The following is a 23989-nucleotide window of genomic DNA, read 5'->3' as shown; positions in this document are numbered from 1 at the left end:
CCCGGAATTCGGCACACTAATGAAACCTCTCTGGATTGCGGTTTGTTCCCGGTTTTATCCACCACCCGTAAAAAGTTTGTCCTTCTTCTGTGTGTGTGCCGTGGCGTGGTAATGGTGCCATAAAGGCGAAAAATTGTGTGTCGTTAGTTGCATCTTTTTCCGAAATTTGCATTCCTAACCTTCTCCATTGCATATTCATAAAAGCGTGATGGTCGGATCCTCGGGAGCGGAATGGGTTTCATTTTGCACAAATGCGAAACTGAAACTACTCTCGAAACCGCAGTCTCGATGGGAATGTGTGTTACTTTTGGTTTCGGTTTTTCTTAGAATTCCAAAACCTTACGAGAGTTTGTTATGTCATCCAATTTAACTTGTTCTCTTATCGGCAATATCGCAACTTTATGAAAATGCCAGGTTATGGTTCATTCAGAAATTGTGTGGTTTTTCACCTGGTGGAGAGTTGCGGTTTGAAAAGTTTGAAATGCGACAAGTAGAAGTGTCAAATCCGTTCGGAAATTTTGAAATCCGGAATAATCCGGATTTAGGAGTGTTCTAAATCCGAAAAATCTGGATTTTTCGAATTAGAAGTATCCGGATTTGTCAGCCCTAGCTACAAGATTGGGTTCGATGTTGAGGTAAAATTCGAAATGATTTGTTAAAAAAGAAAAAAAAAATGTTAAAGAAAATTATTAACCCAGCCAGTTGTATGGTTTGTATTTTATAATTAGACCCTTTTTCTTAGTAAGAAATTCATACAAGAAACGGACTAATTTTACTGCACGAACCATATGTATGAACGTACTTATGTAGCAATATTGTCTATACATCCATTTACTGGAAACTGGAAGATGGGAGTTGCTTTCTCTTGGAAAAAGTATCAGATTCTGAATAGCAGAGTAGAGAGCGAGATCCAGACAGCAAACGTCCCATAACGGTTTACTGTTGAGACGAGGTTTGTTTTGCATATTATTTACGTTTCCTTCTTGCTCGCTTTCTTTTTCTTTCCGATCTTATGGAGAAATGTAGTAATGCTGTTTTCTGGAAATTGTGACACCCACGTGTATTGTTGTCTGCACTGCTCTTTTGTCTGATTCCATTATCCTCTGAAATTTCACACCTTAAAATGTGAAGGAAAATTATTTATAAATAAAACGAGGTAAAAACGCCTGGAATTATTGTAAAGAAAAGTGGATGTAATCTTTCTGATCCCCTGAGTAAAAATTTTAACCCATTTTCGTGCAGAAATTTGGCCAAATTCTGTTCAGAAATTGATTTTATGTAGAAATTTTGTCAAATGTTGTGCAGCAATAATTGCTGACAAAAGTCTATTATTGACTTTTGTGCAGAAACCTAGCCCGATTTTTTGCACAAATTTGTCCCGATTTGATACAGTGAAACTTTATACAGGGCGGAGTAAAAATTTGGTCCGATTTTCTGCAGAAATTTGCCCAAATTTTCTACAGCAATTGACTTTGTGTAGAAATTTGGCCCGATTTTCTGCAGTGAAACTTTATGCAGGACGATTTGTGCAAAAAACTATGTGTGTAGAATTATGCACATACTTTTCTGCAGAATAGAACCGATACCAATTTTGTACAGGATTATGTGCCAAAAATTACGAATCCAGCTTTTGTCGATTACTGCAGAATTCGACTCCGTGAGTTTTACCCGGGCAGGTAATGGGGAATAGAAAACAAATATTTTTTTCGCCACAAGGTGCAAAGTTTTCCTATGAAATCTATGCTATTCAACTCATTGTATGGTTTGTCTCTCACGCATAAATAGAATATGTGATTTGGCAAGTTTTGAAGAACAAGGGGGAGCACATTAAGCAGCTTAAGTCTCACAATTCTGGATGATTTATTGCCGACTGACTTGACAAGATCATTTCGGGTAGTCATCATGCTCATAAATTACCAAAACCTTCATCTCCAAGTCTTCAAAAACTAAACTTGTGATAAACTTTGGCTTCACTCTCCAACCAGAGACCCACCTTTCGGGTGAAAGTGAGAGTTTCATCGTCCATCGCAACCAACCAGTGGCCGCGGAAGCCGTGGGGACATTAACATTGTAGGATGGGGGAAGGACGCGTTTATATAAGATGGGGAGATGATGGGAACATCCAATAACCGTTGGGACATTCCACACGCTTCCGCGGACACTGTACGTACGTCTCAATATGACTTTGGAAAAGCCATTCATTTTCATATCTCGATGAGCATGGAAATGCTGGATGCCCATCATTTTTCTAATTTAATGGCTTTCCATCCAGCATACTAACAACAATTTTGGAACTGAAGAAGGGGAAAAATTTTGACCATCAGAATTGGAAATTTTTGAAAATAGTTTCTCTATCACGTGAATGTAGTAAACAGTGGCCGCGGAAGGGTGGGGACGCATAGGAACAATGTCCCCACGGTTGTTCGATGTCCGCATCCATCTTATGTATATAAACCTCTCCCTCTCCTATCCTATAATGTTAATGTCCCCAAATGTCCCCACGTCTTCCGCGGCCACTGGCAGCAAAGTATGTACGGGTTGAATGCCGCCTTGCCAGATTGGGTGGAAAAGAATGACTTAAGGAGAATATTGATCACATAAGAGTAATACGGCTGCATCTTTGATCTTGAGTGAGAGTTTCTTGAGCATACAAATAAAAAAACGAAATCTTGAGAGAATCAACATCATTCAACCCTTTTCATAAAATAAGATGAAACGCGTCTCAAAGAAGATTTTCCACAATAAACAGAAAGAAAACGAGGGACGACGCTTCATTAATCAACTTTTTGTTTGATATGCAGATTGATTGAAAGGCCGGGTAGTAAATACGAATCTTATAAAAAGCAGATTCGCGTGTTATGTAGGAAGAAACATGAGTTGTATTCGGCCCCTGTTTTCCTGCGGGGTTTCTGCATTTCTTGCAATGGAAACAAAGGCAGGGAAGAAATGCAAGGTGCAAGAAACTGGGAGAAAGTGCTAGAAATGTGAGCCATCTAGCTACGTGCCGTATGAAATATAGCGGCGCGGGTTAGATTCTTGCGCCTCGCATTTCTTGCAGGTCAAAATACCGGCAAAAAACCACTTTCTTCCCATTATTTTTTGAAAATCGTCACTTTCTCCCCATGTTTAATTTCTTGCGAGTTTGCTACATTTCTTGCACTTCCAGGATGCCATGGAAGAAATGCGAGGTGCAAGAAACTGGGAGAAAGTGTAACAAATACGCGCCATCTAGCCACGCGCCGTACGAAATATAGCGGCGCGGCGTAGTTTCTTGCGCCTTACATTTCTTGCAGGTCAACATATTTACCCGCAAGATACCACTTTCTTCCCATAATTTCTTGCACGTGGTTACCTACTTTCACCCGAAACACTGAATTTCGGCCGTTCTTTGGTATGTACATATCTACTTGTTTTTAATCGCAGTAGTCTCAAGCTCCATGCAGACATACTTGACTACGTTACGTGTCCATTCTAGTTCGCAGGCTGCTTGCTTACACAAGAAGACACATTATGTATCCTGGAGAAAGCAGAAAACCCCTTTAACTGTCAGTCAAGGGTCTGGCGAGCCGGCGTTGGCAGAAGTCTCTCTCTTTCGCTACCTTATCTGACACAAGAATTTAATAGCAGTCTCCAGCATGAAGGATTGCAATGCATAGAATAAAGCATAGCAATTCCTTGTGTATCATGTACGAAAAATCAGTGGCCGCGGAAGCACAAGGCACCAGGCTTCAGTTTCTGGTCCGAGATTTCCATTTCTGCCCCAGAAGGAATGGGATCCTCCGACCAGATATTGAATCGTGGAGGGGACATTTAAGGGTTTATTTTATACCATCCAAAAAAATATAGTTTACTCCAAATGAAATGAAATTAATTAAAATGACTGAATCTGAATGAAAAACTTCAATCAGAAATCGAAACGACTGACTTTTGAATGAAAACAAATTTTTTGAACAGGTAAGTTTTTTATGACGAAAAAGGGTCTAATTATAAAATACAAACCATACCACTAGCCCAATTTATAATGAATTTTCTTCCACAAATCATTTCGAAGTTTACCTCAACGTCAATCTTACAGCATTAAACTAAAATTAATAATTTCGCCAAAAATTAATTTGTGCAATCAAGTTATCTATTTTACAATAACTAATTTTCATAAAATGCCAAACAAAATAATTAAGTTTCCAAAAATAATGGAAATCATTATGCTTAATTAAAATCTTGCTTACGTACTAATTATTAATTTTGGTTGGAGAAAACTATATTTCGTTGGGGTGTTAAATTGGCACCCGAACATTAACATTGTAGGATAGGGAATCGAGTAGTTTACATAACACATAACATGGGCAGATGATGCGGACATTGCCCCTCTGTCCCCTCAAGCTTCCGCGGCCACTGCGAACATCAGCTTTATTCCAGAAACAGACGAACGCCACGACAATTACGTACATATTGGGGCGAAAATTGTCCAAATTTGCAATTTAAATGTTGCATTAAAGAGTGTGAGTGACATATAATTTACCAGAGAGCGAGAGAGAGGAATTTAAAATTTCTAATGAAACAAGTTTGTACGCCTGTTAAATGGATGGTTGACTATGAAATTCAATAATCTCCCTCACTCACATTAGAAACTGACTAAAGTTGTACAATGGAAAGCCATTTCGTTGTAAATTTGGCACACACAAAGTTCAGCTAAATTGGAATGACTGTTTGTAAGTAGTAATAGTACACAATAAAATTACACTTTGGAGAGTTTCATTGAATGTGTGTTGCTGGTTTGTAAGACAGAGTTTGAAATTGCAAAAGTTTCATTAAATTAGAGAGAAAGGGAAAGAGAAGGGAGAGAAAGGACATAAATATAAATTCAATCCGAGTGTCGCTCCTGTTTGAAAATATGTTTAAAAGTGGTTCGATAGAATTCAATTGTACAGGCTGAGAAGCCGTGTATTTATTGAGAATTGATTGTAATAAGTAGAGGCCGGATATGTATGCAATTTTAAACTTTTTTTATTTAATGATCATCGACAACAAAATTATTCAATTGCAGAAGCTGAGAAGCCGTACGTCCCGGAATATTTATTGAGAATTGATTGTAATAAGGAGAGGTCGGCTATGTATGCATTTTCTAGTTTTTTTTAATTTGATGACGATCGACAATAAAATTATTCAATTGTAGAGCCTGAGAAGCCGTATATTTATTGAGAATTGATTGTAATAAGGAGAGGCCGGATATGTACAAAAGGCGATCAGACATGGTTTTCACGACTTCGCGCTTGAATATCTCAGGTGCAAATTCGAATTTCGAGCTGATTTTTATAGACAAGCAAGATAATACTCTCAAAAAGATATCTCTAAAATTTTAAGGCGATAGCTTCACAAATGCCCCCTCCAGTGCCCCCAGAGTTGGAAGATGCCAAAAACACACTTTCCAAACTTAATTATTCATGTGGCATGATTACCAAAGAGGTCAGAGATGAAAAATTGTTTTTATTATAACCCCAGATAATTATTGTATCTAATAATGAAAGAATCCGTAATGAATTAAATAATGTGGGCCCTCCAATATCGCTGATATTTTGCCCCAAAATGCGATCAATCCGAGCTTGCACGGGAAAATTGACCTGCTGACCTTGAAAGCGGACCCACTGGGTCAAATGACGATTGAGGGTAAAGCTGGAAGTGTGCTAGGTAATACTAAACCACACAGTCAGGATTTTGGGTAAACAGTTTTGGAGAAGGACCCGAGCTAATCAGCTGACGCCGAATCTTAAAAAACTCGTGAACTAATTTGGAAAATTAATGGTCAAATTTTGTTGAAAATAAATGTTAATAACTTTTTTGTGTCCCTTACTGCAGAACTAATTTGCCTACAAGGTACAAGTGACAAAATGTTAAAATTACTGCGTTTTGGTTAGTTAAATTATTTCTGAAGTTCGACCCGGATAATGACGGGAGCTTTTCCAAAAATTTTATAGGGTTTGATGAAAACTAAGTCCGTGGGGTGTAACCACTTATCAAAATTTTGTCAAACGTACTTACAGTGCAATATACTATATGTAGCTTGGATAAAAACAACTTTAGGGATTTTTAACATCAAAGTTTTAAAATGTGGGGGCCTTAAAAGTGAAAGAGTTGCGTTCACGACAGCATTCCATCAGGACAAATAAGAAGTTAGACTACAAAATGGACTTAAAAGATAAGCATGAGACAAAAGTGGTTTTATATAGTCAAAAGCATGCTAAGTCCCTTAAAAATAGCCGCAAAGGCGATTTTTGCAGCAGGACCTAAGAAAAAAATCTTTTGTTCGACGCCATTTTGTAAGAACACTTGTTTGGAAAACTAAAAAAGGACACCTCTCCCAATTTGACCTTGCCTCATTACCCAGAGTACACACATCCAGATATGTTTACCTATAGTTTGAGACATGGGCTTTCACATGAAAAACGTTAGAAATCTCTTCGACGAAAACCCTGCTCGTAATTTAATTGTGAATTTGTGCAAACCATGTCTAATCGCCTTTTGTATGCATTTTTAAACTTTTTTTTATTTAGTGACGATCGACAATCAAATTGTGTCGCTTAACTTGCATGGAGCACAGAAATTTTGATATAGTTTTACATATTGGAACATATTTCTAGGTTTTCATAAATATATATTTCCGTGAATATTTGAAAAATATTTTGCATTTTTTTTAAGAATAGATATATTTTGTAAATATTTCAATGATTTGAGGCGATTTTTGTTTGTTCAAAGAAAGAGAAAATCCAGAGCATTAAATTAAAAAATATAAATTTTGCTAAACATTTTATTTTTATGGTTTCTTCCATATCTTACATAATTAGTTAATATTTTAACCTTTTTTCATAAATATCGAATACATATTTCAACGATTTTTCTTAAATACATATCCTTCCTCTGGTAATACGTAACTTATGGAATAACTTCTTTTTAAAAAAACCTATGACTTTTTCATGGAATTCCAGAAATGCACATACGTATCTCATTTAGAAATAATTGAACCAGAACTACACGCGTTGGTGTGAAGTATGAAGAAAATTTGCATATGAAAAAATAAGTAGTAGTGACAGACTATAAAACAATGTAATTACTTAAATAACGTCCAGATTCCGACTGAGAAACAATTATGTAAGAAAAGATTTCTGAAAAACATAAACTTTCTTTTGGCCACACGACTGCTATTTTATGGAGCTCAGACACAAACGAGAGGCGGAATATGTTGGCAATTTGGTAGGAAACAGTGGCCGCGGAAGGTGTGGGGACATATGGGGACATTAAAATTGTAGGACAGGGGAGGGATGGGTTTACATAACATAAACAGATGATGGGGAGATCGAACAATTGTGAGGACATTGTCCGTTTGTCCCCACCCTTCCGCGGCCACTGGTCAAACTGCGCTCCTTGAAGAAACATTAGCGAACAAATTAAAAAGGATTTATTAGAATTAATTAGGAAGGAGGAACTCGCGTCTCCATAATTTTTATGCATCATTTCCCTTGATTTATGAGAACTTTATTGCTTCTCCGTCTGTTTCTTTGTTTGCAAAGAGTTTCACATTCTTTGATTCAAATTTCATTACACGTTAAAATCTTTGCTGGAGATTTTAGGCTTTAAAGTTTTTATTAGAAAATAATTATGTAACTTTTCCCGTTTTCTGACTTTTTTGTGATTAGTTTAGTGAAAGTAAGAGTGGAGTTTTTCCAGCGGATGCGCTCAGATTTTGGGCAAACTAGGGTCAATCCATCGGAAATTTGGTGTATGAAATTCGCAAAAGATAGGATCTCCCAATGGGCATGTTTTGCAGAGATATTTGTATCCGAAGAGAAGAAAACGGGTCTTAAAACGGGTCTTAAAACGGGAAAATTTTACACTATCCAAACTTACTGCGCGTTTTCTCCTCTCCGGATGCAAATATCACTGCAAAACGTGCCCATTGGGAGATCGTGTCTGTTTGCAAATTTTTCATACTACTGTTCAGCCAATATTAATAGTCTCAACATTTTTTAGAAAGTTTTCTCAGAGAGAGAAAACAATTTTTGGAGGTTATTTGGTTTTTGGAAAATAATATAAAATAATCTGCCAGGAAACCCTTCAGATTTTTTTCAGACTATTAATATTGGTTAAGCAGTAATTAAATTTGTGCACAAATTTTGGCCAAAGTTAGTCTCAATCGATCATGATCGATTGAGACTAAATTTGCCCAAAATCGGAGAGCATACGCTGAGATACCTCCATTCTGAGTAATTAAGTACATTCATAAAATATGGAGCGATTAAAGACTCGTTTTGCTTTCACAATTTGTCCATAATGCCGGATGAGGACTACAGTTTGTTTTTTATTTCTTTTCGTTTGGTCGTATCCCTCCTTGTCAAAAGCATTCGTTCAGAAGCTGCAGTAATTTTGCCGTGGAGATGACACGGAGAAGCTATTAAGAGTGGAAATTGGATTTTTCTTGGTCCATACATATTGCCGCATAGTGAGCATCATGCTGATGAAATTCATGCATGACTGATGTTGTTTAATAAGAAATGCGGTGGGTAGAAGACCAGAAGATTAAAGTAGATGAGATGTGAGTAAGTAAACCAAAGAAGAGTTGCATAAAATGACGATCCCCTTTTATGTAATGCACATTATCTGTGTGTTTACTGGAAATATGTGTGTATGCCTTTGATACTTTTTCCCAGGGTTTCGGGTGAAAGTAAGCAATACTTGGAAGAAATAAGGGGAAGAAAGTGGTTTCTTGCAGGTATTTTGATTTGTGACCTGCAAGAAATGCGAGAAACTACGCCCCGCCGCTATATTTCTTGCACTTTCTCCCAGTTTCTTGCACCTCGCATTTCTCGCGTTTCTTCCTTTGTAGTGCAAGAAATGTAGCAAATCCACAAGAAGCGAAACACTGCGTAAAAGTAGTCACTGCTGACCCCATGTTTCGGGTGAAAGTGGTTTCTTGCAGCTATCTTGACCTACAAGAAACTACGCACAACCGTTATACATCATACGGCGCGTGGCTAAATGGCACATATTTCTTGCACTTTCTCCCAGTTTCTTGCACCTTCTTTCAGTATCTTGCATCTCGCATTTCTTGCATTTCATCTTTTACATTTCAAGAAATGTAACAAACCCGCAAAAAACGAAACACTGCCTTTTCCCATATCCGCACTCAACCCCATGCGAAGTGTGCATGTGTGTAAGTAAGCTTATGTTTCATGAATATACTCATGGAAAAAAGAAGTAGTGGAAAATGCACTGGATCTTATTCCCAATTGCTGATCTTTCCCTAGTTCTGATCCGTGTGGATATGTATTTGCTCCCCTGTAAGTAAGTCCATGAGGAAGCAAATTCATCGGGACCGAGCAGATAATATTATGAACAACATTGGAGTTTCGATTTCTCGTTGCGATGAAATAAACATGTTGATACGTTTATATTATGTTTATTTAATTTCGGAATAAAATGAGCTACAGAGAGAGGAGTTGGAGTGGTCCAAATGGGGTGAAAATATGAGATGAAGTCGAGATATCGAATTCGTCCCTTTTTTCCGAACCCTCATTACATTGTTTGTTATTCCGTTTTTTTTGGGAGACGAGTGGAAGAATGGGATCATATTTATTTGGAGAATAGCTTTTCGGAGAAAGCAATACGGAAAGGGTGAGCAAAAATATGTTTGTTCAGTTTTGCTGACAAAGTTCAACATATTTCCAATCGTTGCCTTTTTAATAGGAAATGCAAAATATTATGGGAATATATTTTCGAGGATTTTATTATAATGGGCGTACTCACGACAACTTCTTATTTCGCATCGCAACTCATTTAGCAAATTTGCGAAGATCAAAATATTTCTGTCATGAGGGGATTCGCAAAATATGACTTCGCAAACCTCTCTAATCTCGCAAATCTATTGAAAAACACCTATTTTGGTATTGTTTCTATGGATTTCTTGCATTTCCCTTGCTGATGAGTTTGCGAAGTAATTTTGCGAAATAAGAACATGCCCAATTGCTGGGTAAATTTGCGAAAAAAATCCCATGGTTTTCCAGTGAAATTTTTGCGAAATCTCGCATATCTCGCAAAACTTCGCAAGTTATGTTGCTATGCTCAATTTGCGAGATATGCGAGATATGCGAAGGTTGACGTGAGTACGCTCAATAAAATAAGGTAGTAATGAATAATTACCATGTGGAATCACTATGTGTCTGTACCACTTCAGTTACGATTTGTCGTAGAAATGGTAATAATAAGTTCAAGGAAATTCAAATTTAATACATAATGGTATTCGCTTCCTTAATATTTGGTAATGAATTTTAATTTCCCTGAACTTATTATTACCATTTCCACGACAAATCGTAACCATCATGGTAGAGACACATAGTGATTCCGCATGGTAATGATTCATTACTACCTTATTTTGAGTGTATACATTGTACTATTTAGTAGCTTTTTAAAAAATGTTAAATATTTTCACTGAAAGCAGATGCTAGATTTATGGCATTATGCATGCCATGCAAATTATGTGGACCTTATGCTACGCAAATTTGTAATATTTCTAATCACATGTGCGTATATGTATATGCCGTTTTAGAATTAATAAATGGAAACTAATGCACAAGTCAGTCAAAATTTCCATATTGCATGCGTATATATTTGTGTCGTCATATTTCCAGCAGCAGCAGCAGCTACCACACTACTTGTAATTCCGCTCTTACGCTCCACGTACGTACGTACATAGATGAGAAAGTGAGCCGAAATGCAGTGGATGGATGGTGAAAGTGTCAGGGCGCATTTGGGTCGCTGAAAGAAATTACTTGGCTTTTCAAATGTGTACCTACACCCTTAGGAAATTGGTACTAAATCATTACTGGCAGGAGTACAAATATATATGACTCTACTGGAACAAGGTAATAACGAGCATTACCATATAGCAATTTTACTAATAATGAAACAAATTGCATATTGTGGATTGTAGCGCTAAAATTACAAATGCATTCCAAAATATCATTACGAATTCTTTATGGACACAAAATTACGCAAATTTTAAGCCTTCATACATACATCGAAATCGGTAAAAAACGACGCTATTTCATTGTACATGTCTATACGGAAAAAAATTTACCACTCAGAAACAAACTAGTACCAATCCGGTAAGAAATTACTGCTAAATCAACCCCAGTACGGAGTATGTATGTGACTCAACCAGATTTTTTAGTGAGTGCACATCGGTGTGTATGAAATTAGTCTTTCTCTGTGTGTGTATCTATGCTGCACTTCCTTCCTCCCTCGATTACAAGTACAAAGTGTACGAGATGTTATTACGTGTGTGCTCTTGTTGATCAGGAGGAGAGAAGTTCCATTCCTCCGAGGAGAGAGAAATCGAAATTCTCAAGTGCATGCGATACACGAAATGAGGAATCGGCCAGGATGCAATTGAAGCCAACTGGCGCAACCAGCAGTTGCTTCGACGAGGAAGGAATATGTTTCCTGAATACAAACACGGACGTAGGAGGCAAGGCTAAAATATTGCTAGGATTTACATGTGAGTGGGTGAGATGCTCGGAAACAAATATTATTATGATCAAAAGTATACATATTTTGATGAATTTTTCGAATCGTGATTTTTGTTGGGTAGAATTTTCATAATTTTGTAGAATTTCATGTTTAAAACTTAATTTGTGAAATGAATGGATTTTTTTATGCTTGGAATGAATGAGTTCGGAAACAAATATTGTTATTATTCGGGTGATCAAAAATATGTATGTATTTTGGTGAATTTGAATTTTTGTAATGGGTCCAGCTTTCACAATTTTGTCGAATTTCGAGCTTATTAAAATGTAATTTGTGAAATGACTGGATTTTTTTTCGACTCATTCTACGAATATTGAATTGCATACTGATTGAGATTATTTTGAATTCTGATCAAGACGCCGGGTTTCTGAGTGCAGGGGTTTTTAGCAGTGGCCGCGGAAGGGTGCGGACAGAGGGACAATGTCCCCACCGTTATTCGATGTCCCAATCACCTTCCTATCTTATATAAACCCCTCCCTCCCTTGTTAATGTCCCCAGATGTCCCCACAGCTTCCGCGGCCACTGTTTTTGAGTGCATCTGTGAAATGAGGGTACACACTTTCTCCCCTCGTTTCGTGTTGTTGTGCCGAGGAGGAGGAGGTGATCATGACTTTGAATTTTCTTCCCCATCTCCACCCTTCTTCTTTTTGGCTCATCAGACGTAATGCAATAATGTCCGGAGGGTGTGTGCATGTGGAGTGAAGTACCGAAGAAGAAGCGTCAAGCATCAAAATTATTCCAAATTTGAAAATGTTTTGAGTAGCAAGTCAGTAAAAAGTTGCATAAAGCGGGGCGAAGATTGCCTATTTTCTGGCAGTGCAGGAACATGAATCGGTTGTGCTTATAATCCACATGTCAGACATGTTTCTCACGGATCTTTTTGAAACACGGGGCTGAAAAATCAAGTTGCTAAACACGAACAATAGTTAATGTGGAACTTGAGCACTTGTGCAGAATTCACGGTGTTATGAAGGTTTCAAGTTGGACAAAATGTACATATCCACCATGTAAGTACACTGTAAAGCATCCGGTAGAGTCATATATGTACCCCGTACTGGTATTGGCTTGGTAATAATTCCCTATCGGAATGGTAATAATTTGATTCGGAGTGGTAACGATTTCATTACCACCATATTACTACGCAGTAACGATCGATATTACCGATGCCGGTAGAGTCATGTACTCCGTCCGGTAATAATACGGAATGATTCAATACCAATTGCCTAAGAGTGTATGCATACCGTGCTCTTATTTAGGCTTGTCACCTCATTTGCATAAATCTCACTATGCCCATTTTCGGCGATATGGGCTTTCCATGTTGAGTAAACTCTGTTTATCGGTAATGTGTCAAAATATTCAAATTAGGTAATAAATAATTCCACAGTATGGCGTTCACCTCTCCGTTTTCTGATTACGAAAATGCGTGTTCTTGCCAACTTTAAACCTTCTTAAACCCGTGAATTCTGCACAAGTGCTCAAGTACCAGACTAATTATTGTTTGTGTTAAGCTACTTGATTTTTTAGTGGTGGTTTTAAGAAAATCCGTGACAAACATGTCTAACATGTGTATTGTTAGTATCAAGGAGAAGAAGCTATGAATGTAGCCTGCCTGCCTGTCACGCACCCCTTCATCCCTCCGCAGTCCAATTTTCTTACAAAATGCAACTTAATTAGGAGGGGGTAATAAGAACATCATGAAAAACATTGGAAACATGAAATTACGCTCTTGTTCCGTTATTGTGTACCTTGCTCGGGGTAAGACAAACGCCAGGAAGAGAGGAAGCGGAAGGGTGAAAGTTTCCCAGTTTTCGGATTAATTCCACATTTTATGTCCCATGCACCGAACCGATGATGAGAATGAGACCTGCCGGGCGAATGTGGTTAATAGTTAATTTTGATTTGCACTGGTTCAGTTAACTGGCCCAACTTGTTTGGCGAATTAACGGCTAAAAAGGAGTGAGTCTAACCTATTCTCATCATTGGTTTAATTGGTACATGAACCACCGACCCCTGCCAGCAAACCGTGTAATGTGATGATGAAGATGAAGATGAGGTGAATTGAATTATGTGGAATGGCCAACTTTGCTTTGCTTGAGAGGAACAAGACATCCGCCGAACAGTGGCCGCGGAAGCAATGTGGGGACATGGGGGGGCATTAATATTGATATTGTAGGATAGGGGAGGGCCGGGTTTATATAAGATGGGAAGATGATGCCGACATCGAATAACCGTGGGGACATTGCCCCTCTGTCCACACCCTTCCGCGGCCCCTGTCGTCTTGCAAATGCGGTGCGGAGAAAGTTTCGGAGGAAGTTGAAAGGTTATTATTGGTTTCATTTTCCGCCCTGTCTGCCACAAATTCTATTTTGAGGAGACAAATCTCCCGTCAACAGAGAGACAGGGACCTGTTTTGGAGAGAGTGAGTTATGTACATATACGTACGTAATAACAAGTCATCGTGGCGATGATTGTGTCATTACTCTTGGAGAGGAGGTGATTAAGAAATTTACACGGGTTGAGCGACTACTGCGGTGAAAGAGGGTGAGTGACAAGTGTCAAGAGTAATTGAAGTGTCGATAAATGGTTTGTTTTTCCATTTGTGAAATATTTACAGGGTGTAGAAATAATAATATTTTGTCGCTTTACAAACAAGATAAATGCACTTTGAAAATAAATCGTAGGAAACGAAATGTAGGAATGGGGTGAAACAAGTAATTCTCCAATAAATTATGTGACTGCATCCCCTGACATTGAGGGGGAGGGGTCCGATTGACCCCAAAAGTTGATAAGATCCTCCCCCTGGGGTAATATGTATAATGCCGCAAAGGGATCTCGATTATCTCGATCCGTTCTCCCGTAATTCTGCTGACGGACAGACAGACGGACGGACAAAGTCTTCGCTTCAAAAGGTTTCCCTCTATAATAAATGGGTTGTTTTTTCATGTGTGAAATATACTTCATCTAGAAACTTAATAATATTTTGTCTATTTTTCAAAAAAGATAAATGCACTTTTTTGAGAGTAAACACGGACATATATTTGTATTTGGCGTTTAATAAATGACACGTTTTTTTTGAAACAAAGAGAAAGCATGAATCATGTCTGACTATGTGTCCTGGTGGAGTTGGACAGTTGTAAATAAAAATTCAATTTAAGTGAACTTAATCCCCTCGACAATGCAATTCATGGGGTGACCATGCAGCCAGGCAAGGAAGGAGGAAAGACAAATGGAAAACTATTCCATTTGTGAACGATTTTAAATCCGGATATTTATTGCCTCCCCTCAATCCAAGAGTGGATCAACCTCTGTACATAAACTCTACGGGCTTAAGTTTATCTATTATCCAGAGTCATTTATAATGGGGGACAAGTTATACGCAGACTTGTCAAGCTAATTGCTCTTTTACTTATAATAAACACGTGGGATTCGATGACTCATCGTTAAAATGGTCAAAATCAACACATTTTTAACCATTTCTCGGCTCTGGGAATTTGTTTTAAAATTTTGGACGACGAATTTTTAATCAGTGGAATGGCAATGAGGGTTTTAAGGCAGTTTCGATGAGTTCCAATTTTTCTGAAGGTTTTTTTAAACTTGTGATCTCCTCTTTCAAAAAGTGTCAAAATCTGGTGTTTATATTTGAAAAAAATTGGCAACGACCTTATCTAAAAATTTGATGCCCAGAATTTTAAATAAATTTCCATAGCGGAGAAATTATTTAAAATGTGCTGAATTTTACGACTTTGGCGATAAATATCTAGTCGCGCACCGTACGCACGTACACGCACCTTAATGATTTTAAAAAAACTTGTTAATTCTGAAAATAGAAAAAAATATCATTAAATGAACCGAAAATCAGTATGCGTTTCGTATTCACAAACACATACCGTCAAACCTCTGTAGCTTTCATATATTACGCATTTGGTGAAATCCACCTCATTTATAAAGATTTATTAGCGTCACTCTAAGTCTTCAATTGGACATTGTCGGACGGTTTTATGATTTTATTTAGAAACCGAAAAAAAGATCGTTCGTTTCGTTTCCCTCTCAGTTTCTGGCTCATCATTTTTATCGCACGACAAACTTTAGTGGACTCATCTCGTGAGGAAATTATGTGTTATACGAGTTGAAAATAGACAAGCCTTGTGAAGCATGAGCTGACCATAATAATCGGACTATGTATCCAGTGGCCGCCGAAGCGTGACAGAGGGACAATGTCCCCATGGTTATTCGATGTCTCCCCATGCTATATAAATCCATCCCTCCCCCATCTTACAATGTTAATTTCCCCACTTGTCCCCACGGCTTCCGCGGCCACTGTACGTGGTCCCCCCTCGTAAAACAGAAATCCGCCAAAATTGTCCACTTTGTTCCAAAAAAACTGGGCCAACGTAATCCGCTGTAGGCAATAAAATGGGGGAATAAAGATTGTTGGTGAAATTGAATCACCTCCCCGGCCCAGAATACATACTTGCGCTTTACGACGTATCCTGTCCCCCTCGTCCATTGTATATGGTCAGCAGTGGCCGCGGAAGCGTGGGGACGTAGGAGTAATGTAATGTCCCCACGGTTATTCGATGTCTCCATCATCTCCCCATGTTATGCAAATCCCGCCCTCCCCTATCTTATAATGTTAATGTCCCCAGATGTCCCCACGGCTTTCGCGGCCACTGACGAAATAGAGGTGTTTGTAGCCATGAGATAGCAGACTTTGAGGGAATCCGGCTTATAATAATGTGCAAGGAGAAAAGCGCGATATTATTGATATTATTATGGAATAAAGTGACACGTGGGTGGACAGACGACGGAATTTTCAAAAATTCAGCCTTTCAGGTGGAAGTAACCGCTTGCAAGAAATAACGGAAAGGAAGTGGTTTCTTGGAGCTAGATTGCGCACATTTCTTGCACTTTCTCCCAGTTTCTTGCACCCCCCATTTCTTACTTTGAAGTGCAAGAAATGTAGCAAACCTGCAAGAAACGAAACACTGATGCATAACATTACGACTTGGTTGATCAAGATTCAACCACAATTTGTGGATACGGAACTAATTTCAAGTTTTGATAGATATATAAACTCATCATGGAGAACTTTAAGAGGAAATTAATAAACTTTTACTAAATGGAAAGTGAATGAGTTCATCAAGTAGAAACTAATAATGCCAACTCAAATCTGATCCGATTCATGTAAAAGCATCGATAATTTTATTTGAAATCAAAATTTAAGGTACATGCGTCGTAAGTGTGTACGCTGCTACACTGTTAAAAATCTGGTAAGGTCATGCAGGCATTGATTCCTCGGTGTTAAAGTTGTTACCGCCCAGTTTTAAAATTATACCGGTCCGTAAAATTTGCTACCGATATGATAAAACTTTAATACCGAGATAATAAATACTACATGGTATTACTTATCAATACACTACTTTGGTAGAGTTATATATACCGCTTGATTTTATTTAAATTCTGGATATTTCTAAAAACGTCTTAATTTCTCGGTGTTAAAACGGCTACCGTTTGGCATTAACATTATACCGGTCCATAAAAATTTGCTACCCTTATGATAAAACTTTAATACCGAGCTATTACTATACGGTATTACTTATCAACAAATACTACTTTGGTCGAGTCATATATGAGCACCACGTGGTATTATTTAAACACTGACTTTCTAAAAACGTTGCACATCATTTTAGTCTTCCCGTCCCGAAAACGAAATCCGACCAAAAGTGCGTCGTACTTACTCCTCATTCAGTCCATAACTCTTTTTATGAACACTTTCTCCACTCACGGCAATAATTTACGTTTGAAAGAGTTGCTGGGAGAAAAGTGAGACTTTTTTTAGATCTCTTTATACTTTCTCCTTGGTCGTTAGTGCCCATTTGATTTATAAAAATTGCAGCTCCTTGCAGATTTTGGTGAAATGGGAGGATGATGATGAAGTATTTTATGGCCGTTCTCGCCAACATTAGTATTCAGCTCAGGACCTTGATCGATGATGACGACATTGTGTTTTCCTTTTCGGAGAAAGCAGCAGCTACGGCAAGTGAACGTCGGATAACATTAACTTAACAACTGGATGAAGAAGAAGAAGAAGGGAATGGAGGAAGACAGGGCGGCATGACGAGAGGAGAGACCTATAACCTATTACCTTTGGGCGATCAACTTCTTCTTGGGAAGGGAAAGGAAAGGAGAGTTGGCTTTCGTAGAATGGAGGTCTCCCAGTGTGTGCGATCCGATTTTGGGGAAATTTGTGTAAAGTGATAGCAGATTTAGTTAGTATGAAATTTGTAAATGATATGAGCTCATACTGGGAATGTTTGGTAAAGATATATGCATCCGACGAGGAGAAAACGCGCAGTTAAGTTGGAAGTGTAAAGTTTTGTGGAATTAAAGGGGTGTTTTCTCCTCTTTGGATGCAAATAGCTTTGTCAAAACTTGAGAAAGCGTGAAATGATCTAATGTCTTGGTATGTTGAGTCTTATTTACAATGGGAGAATCCCAGCGTATGCTGTCAGATTTTTAGCAAATTAGTTACAATCTAGCACAAATTTAATTAAGATGAGATTTGCAAGAGACATGATCTGCTAATGCGAATGATTGGCAGATATATTTGCATCCAAAGAGGAGAAAACGAGCCGTAAAGTTGACAAATTTGACACTTTCCAAATTTACTGCGCGCTTTCTCCTCTTCGGGTGCAAATATCTCTGGCTAACGTTCCCATTTGGAAATCGTGTCTTGTGCAAATTTCATACTAATTAAATTTGTAACCGATTGAAACTATTTTGTCCCAAATCGGATCGCATACGCTGTGCGACCTCCCTTGTTCGTTTAGTTTATCACAACACACAACTCGCCGGTTAGTTATGTCCCTTGGTTTTATTTCTTTCTTCTTTTCTAACGTGAGCTCGTAAAATTTCCGGGTGAAGTAAAAAGTCGGCGAGCTGAATTCCGTAAAAGTTATTTTATTACGTGCTTTGTTAGCCCGAAACTGTGTCCATATTGGCTTTTTCATTGCGTACAAAATATCGTGTTCGGACACCTATTTATTCGGATTAGAGATCACTTTGTGTCTCGGATGGGATTAAATGATGGGCCGTATTTGTGCCGGGGAGGCCAGGCCACCTTCATTTACTATGTATGACGACGGACATTATTCTCCTTGTCCCAGAAGTTGGTCTTGTTCGGTATTGTCCTTCTATGACTGTCCGCACTTCTAACATTCAATTTCCTTGGTTCGGTTTACTAGTCAGTACAAAGGGCAGTGTTTCGTTGGTTGCGGGTTTGGAGGATTTTTTTTGCAGTGCTAAGGAAGAAATGAGAGGTGCAAGAAAGTGGGAGAAAGTGCAAGAAATATGCGCCATCTAGCCACGCGCCGTACGAAGGAATAGTGGCGGGAAGTAGTTTCTCGCAGGTCAAAATAGCTGCAAGAAACCAAGCGCAGCGGCGCGGCGTTATTTCTTTCGCCTTGCATTTCTTGCAGGTCAAAATAAAAACCACTTTCTTCCCGTTATTTCTTGCAAGAGGTTAATTCCACCCGAAACACTGATAAAAGACGACCTAATATAACGCCGTGTTTGTCAATTTAGTCGATGCTTTGTCCCCGTTTGTATAAATTGACCAAATTGGCTTTACTTTTACTCATCTTCATCACCCCAAATTGTTCGCAGTTTGAGAAAAATAAAGCTTCCAATCAGAGGACTTTCTCTTTCTGGGTTTTCCTCATAATCGAGATTCAGATTGCACCTCAAGGATTTCATGTAATTGAAGAAATCACTGCTGCTGCTGGCTGCTTCTTTTCCTTTCCTCCTTGAGAAATGGGCACATCCTCACCTTTGATTTGCCATTGTGGGCAGTAGACGATCTGCAGAAATACTTTCTCTTTCCCAGTGGAGGTCTTCCAGCGTATGCTCTCCGATTTTGGGCGAAACAATGCCAATAAATCACAAATTTAATTAATATCAAATTTGCGAAAGACACGATCTCCCAATGGGCACGTTTGGCAGAGATATTTGCATCCGAAGAGGAGAAAACGCACAGTAAATTTAGAAAGTATAAAATCTGTCAACTTTAGGACGCGTTTTCTCCTCTTGGGATGCAAATATCTCTGCCAAACGTGCCCATTGAGAGATCGTGTCTTTTGCAAATTTCATACTAATCAAATTTATCATCGATTGACACAAATTTTCCCAAAATCTGAGAGCATACGCTGGGAGACCTCCATAACCAGTGAGGTGTCTTCTTCCATCCACGTGGCCACAAATTTCCAGAAATCTTTTGCTACGTACAAATCCCATCCATCCATACATACATGGAAACAAACATTCGCTGACTGGTTCGTGGAATGCATTCAGCATCCGTCTCTCTCTCTCACTCTCGTGAGCTTCAATTGAACGGAATCCTGAGCACAAAATGAGCTTCCAGTCCCGCCCCAGCACCTCCACGTGTTTCATCATCACAGGCTTTTTCTTCTCTGTCTGCCCTATCTGTGCGTGTAAGTCTTAAGAGATTAGTTGTTCTTAAGAAGAAGAAAGTTGAATGGCATCTTTGCACCCAGTGCGCCACGAGAAAGAAATGAGGCTGATGAGGATGAAATTACTTGACAGAGCAGAACAACACGAAATCCCTGTTTTCATCATTTCTCCCTCAGCTTCAGCCTGATAACAGTCCGGTTTTTCGAGATAAGTTGGATTCAAGGGCAAAAGAGGAAAATAGCAGCAGAGATTGATAGAGGAGGAGGAGAAAGTGAGTGGTTTGGTTGGCGTGATGAGGAGCAGACAGTGGCCGCGGAAGGTGTGGCGACAATAACATTGTAGAATAGGGGAGAGAGAGGTTTATATAACATGGGGAGATGATGGAGACATCGAATAACCGTGGGGATATTGTCCCTCTGTCCACAACCATCCGCGGCCACTGGTTTAAGAGGAACAGACTTGTGTTAATATAGCAGGTTTTCTACCCACTCCTGCTTATTCAGCTTGCTTAAATTGTATGCCTGCCTATCTTTGTGCTGAATGAGTAGTGTGATGAAAAATTCTACTTATGCCCGGCTGTGCACAGGAAACAAGATAAGGAGAAAGCAGTGGGGTGTCGGGCTTGGAAATATTGGATGATTTCGAGTTCAGATAGTATATAAAGATGTCCAGGCGAAGAAAAAAAACAGGACAGGAACTACATGTACACAGTGTTTCGTTTCTTGTACATTTCTTGCACTGGAAAGGAAGAAACGGGAGAAATTGGAGGTGCAAGAAACTAGGAGAAAGTGGGAGAAATATGCACCAACCAGCCACGCGCCGTATGAAGTATAGCGGAAGGACCTAGTTTCTATGTAGCGTCTTGCATTTCTTGCAGGTCGAAATAGCTGCAATAAACCACTATCTCCCAGCTATTTCTTGTAATTGGTTACTTTCACCCGAAACGTGCAGTCAGCAGTGACTACTTTCACCCATTGTTTTGTTTCTTGCGGATTTACTACATTTTTTGCACTGCAAATCATAAACCGGAAGAAATACGAGGTGCGTGAAACTGCAAGAAATAGGTGGCATAATGCAAGAAACCACTTTCTCCCCGTTATTTCTTGCCCGTGGTTACTTTCACTGGAAACACTGGCCCTCCTCACTTCGTCAGCTCTTCTGTATTATTATTGTCTTTGGAAGAAATACTAGCAGTACTAGTGGGTACCTATATATTAAAAATCCGGAAGCGATACCTGCAGGGGGTTGGGTTTCCCCCCATCGCTATCTTCTCTCTGATCACGAAACACGAGAAGAAGTAGAAAACAAAGTCCAAAGAAGAAGAAGAAAGTATTGATGATCAAAGTTTCTTCTTCTTCGCAAGTGTCGAGTTGTTGAACATTTGTTAAAATTATCTCTGTCTTTCCATCCTCACACTTCCGGATCTCCTTTTTTCCCTTGCTTTCTCCCACAACGTATCGCTCTCACAATCAGGAGAAAGTTGTTCTGGCCACTTAAGTTTGTTAGATAGGTGGATGGGATGGATGCCAGTTGTTTTGGTTAGTGTTACGGGGAACAATGTAATAATAAGGAGAGGAGGAAGGGGAGAAAGTGGGCAGTGACCGCGGAACAGAGGGACATGTCCCCACGGTTATTTGATGTCCGCATCATTTGCCCATCTTATACAAACCCAGCCCTTCCCTATCCTACAATGTTAGTGTCCCAGATGTCACCATGGCTTCCGCGGCCACAGTTTGTACATGGTGATAATGCAAAAAGAACAGTGGCCGCGGAAGCTTGAGGGGACAGAGGGACAATGTCCCCAGGGTTGTTCGATGTCCCCATCATCTCCCCGTCTTATATAAACCCATGTTTCCGTAAGCCGCAATGGCAATGCCCCGGATGTCCCCACGGCTTCGGCGGCCCCTGGTACGTACACACGACATCCGGCTGACATGTTGATGAAATGGGGTAAAAAATTGTCGAGACGTGGAAACACATGCGTTGCTCCACAAGTTTGGTTGTTTTACTTGAGAGTGACGTTCCTCTATAATTATTGCAGGCTGGTCGTCCTCGTGTGTTTGTACACTTTGTTGTTTCTGGTAAGATGTCAAACTTGACGGTGTACTATAAGGGTACTTTCTTTTTCGTGATGTAATGAGAGAAAGCATGAAATGGGGTGGGTTTCCTGGTTTGTTATGGATATGGATACTTATTTGTAATGGAGGTCTCCCAGCGTGTGTTCTCCGATTTTGAGCAAACTAGTGTGAATCGATCACAAATTTAATTAGAATGAAATTTGCGAAAGACACGATCTCCCAATGGGCACGTTGGGCAGAAATATTTGCATCCGAAGAGGAGAAAGTGCGCCTTAAAGTCGACAAATTTTACACTTTCCAAATTTACTGCGCGTTTTCTCCTCTTCGGACGCAAATATCTCTGCCAAATGTGCCCATTGGGAGTAGGACTGCCAATGAGTTCGAGTCAACTCATTTGACTCATTGAGTTAGTGAGTTGAGTTGAGTTTGAGTCGAGAGTTTAACTCGACTCACTTTGAACTGAGGAGGGGAGGTTGTGTACTATCAACTCCCGGATCTCGATACCCTTTGGATATGTTGTAGTGTCCCATGAATGAACAAGAACCCTGAAGTGGTTTGATTCCATGGCAACATTTGCGCCCGCCACACCCACTCAAAGGTGCCCAAAAATCGCTTTCACTCCAGCTTTCACTCATTTAAAACCACGCCAAAAATCCAATTTTACTCCGATTTTCAAATTTCTTTCACCATTATACTCCCAGATAGTTGCTTTCTTATTTCTAACATCAAACTCAACTTTTTGAAATCTTTATTATTTTAAAAATTTAAAATTCTGAATGAGCATTGTTGTAGTAATCAACAAAACAAATTATGCCTGCGAAATAAAGATCAAAAAAGTTGAATTTGATGTTGGAAATAAGAAAACAACTATCTGGAAGTATAATGGTGAAAGAAATTTGAAAATCGGAGTAAAATTGGATTTTTGGGGTGGTTTTGAATGAGTGAAAGCTGGAGTGAAAGCGATTTTTGGGCACCTTTGAGTGGGTGTGGCGGGCGCAAATGTGGCCATGGAATCAAACCACTTCAGGGTTCTTGTACATTCATGGGACACTACAACATATCCAAGGGGCATCGAGATCCGGGAGTTGATAGTACACAACCTCCCCTCCTGAGTGAGTCGAAAAATAATGAGTTTGAGTTGAGTTACGGAAAATGAGTTCGAGTTGACTCATGAGTCAACTCATTAAGGATTTTTTACTGCCAGTTTGTCCATCTCGAGATTTTCACCTTGATGCAAGCAACTAAGTTGCTAAATCTCTAGCCAGCGATTTGTGATAAAATTATTCACATTTTTGTATTTTTCACATTCGGATCCTCGTGAATCACTTTCTCTCCAAATCTCTGAAGATTAATTTATTGGGCTGAGTAAAATAAAAAAAATGGAAAAATTTGCAATTGTCAAAAAAATTAAATAAAAAATTGCACTATTAAATACACATACACATACGTCGTAATCATATACCGATTTGTTGATTAGCTTATCGAAATTAACAGCAATTTTATAGTTGTATTTAGATTTTAAATTAAAATTTTTAATCTTCTGTAGGAAATCATGAAAATTGTAATTGGTGAATACCAATATCGTTCTCAACGGAAGTTTTACTTAAAAATCTGAAGGTTAACGAGATTTTTAACCCCTTTTGAACGTATTTATTTAAATAAATACTTTAGTCTAAAAAAGGTGAGTCAACTCATATGAGTTGAGTTTGAGTCATTAACATTTGAGTTGAGTCGAGTTTGAGTTGAGACTAATTTGAGTCGAGTTGAGTTTGAGTCGGTGATTTTTCATATTGAGTTGAGTTGAGTTAACCCTCAACTCAGCTCAACTCAACTCATTGGCAGTCCTAATTGGGAGATCGCGTCTTTTG

The sequence above is a fragment of the Folsomia candida genome, unplaced genomic scaffold (assembly GCF_002217175.1).
Source record: "Folsomia candida strain VU population unplaced genomic scaffold, ASM221717v1 Fcan01_Sc015, whole genome shotgun sequence".
In the NCBI taxonomy this organism is placed as follows: domain Eukaryota; kingdom Metazoa; phylum Arthropoda; class Collembola; order Entomobryomorpha; family Isotomidae; genus Folsomia; species Folsomia candida.
Note: the sequence above shows the minus strand (reverse complement) of the source record.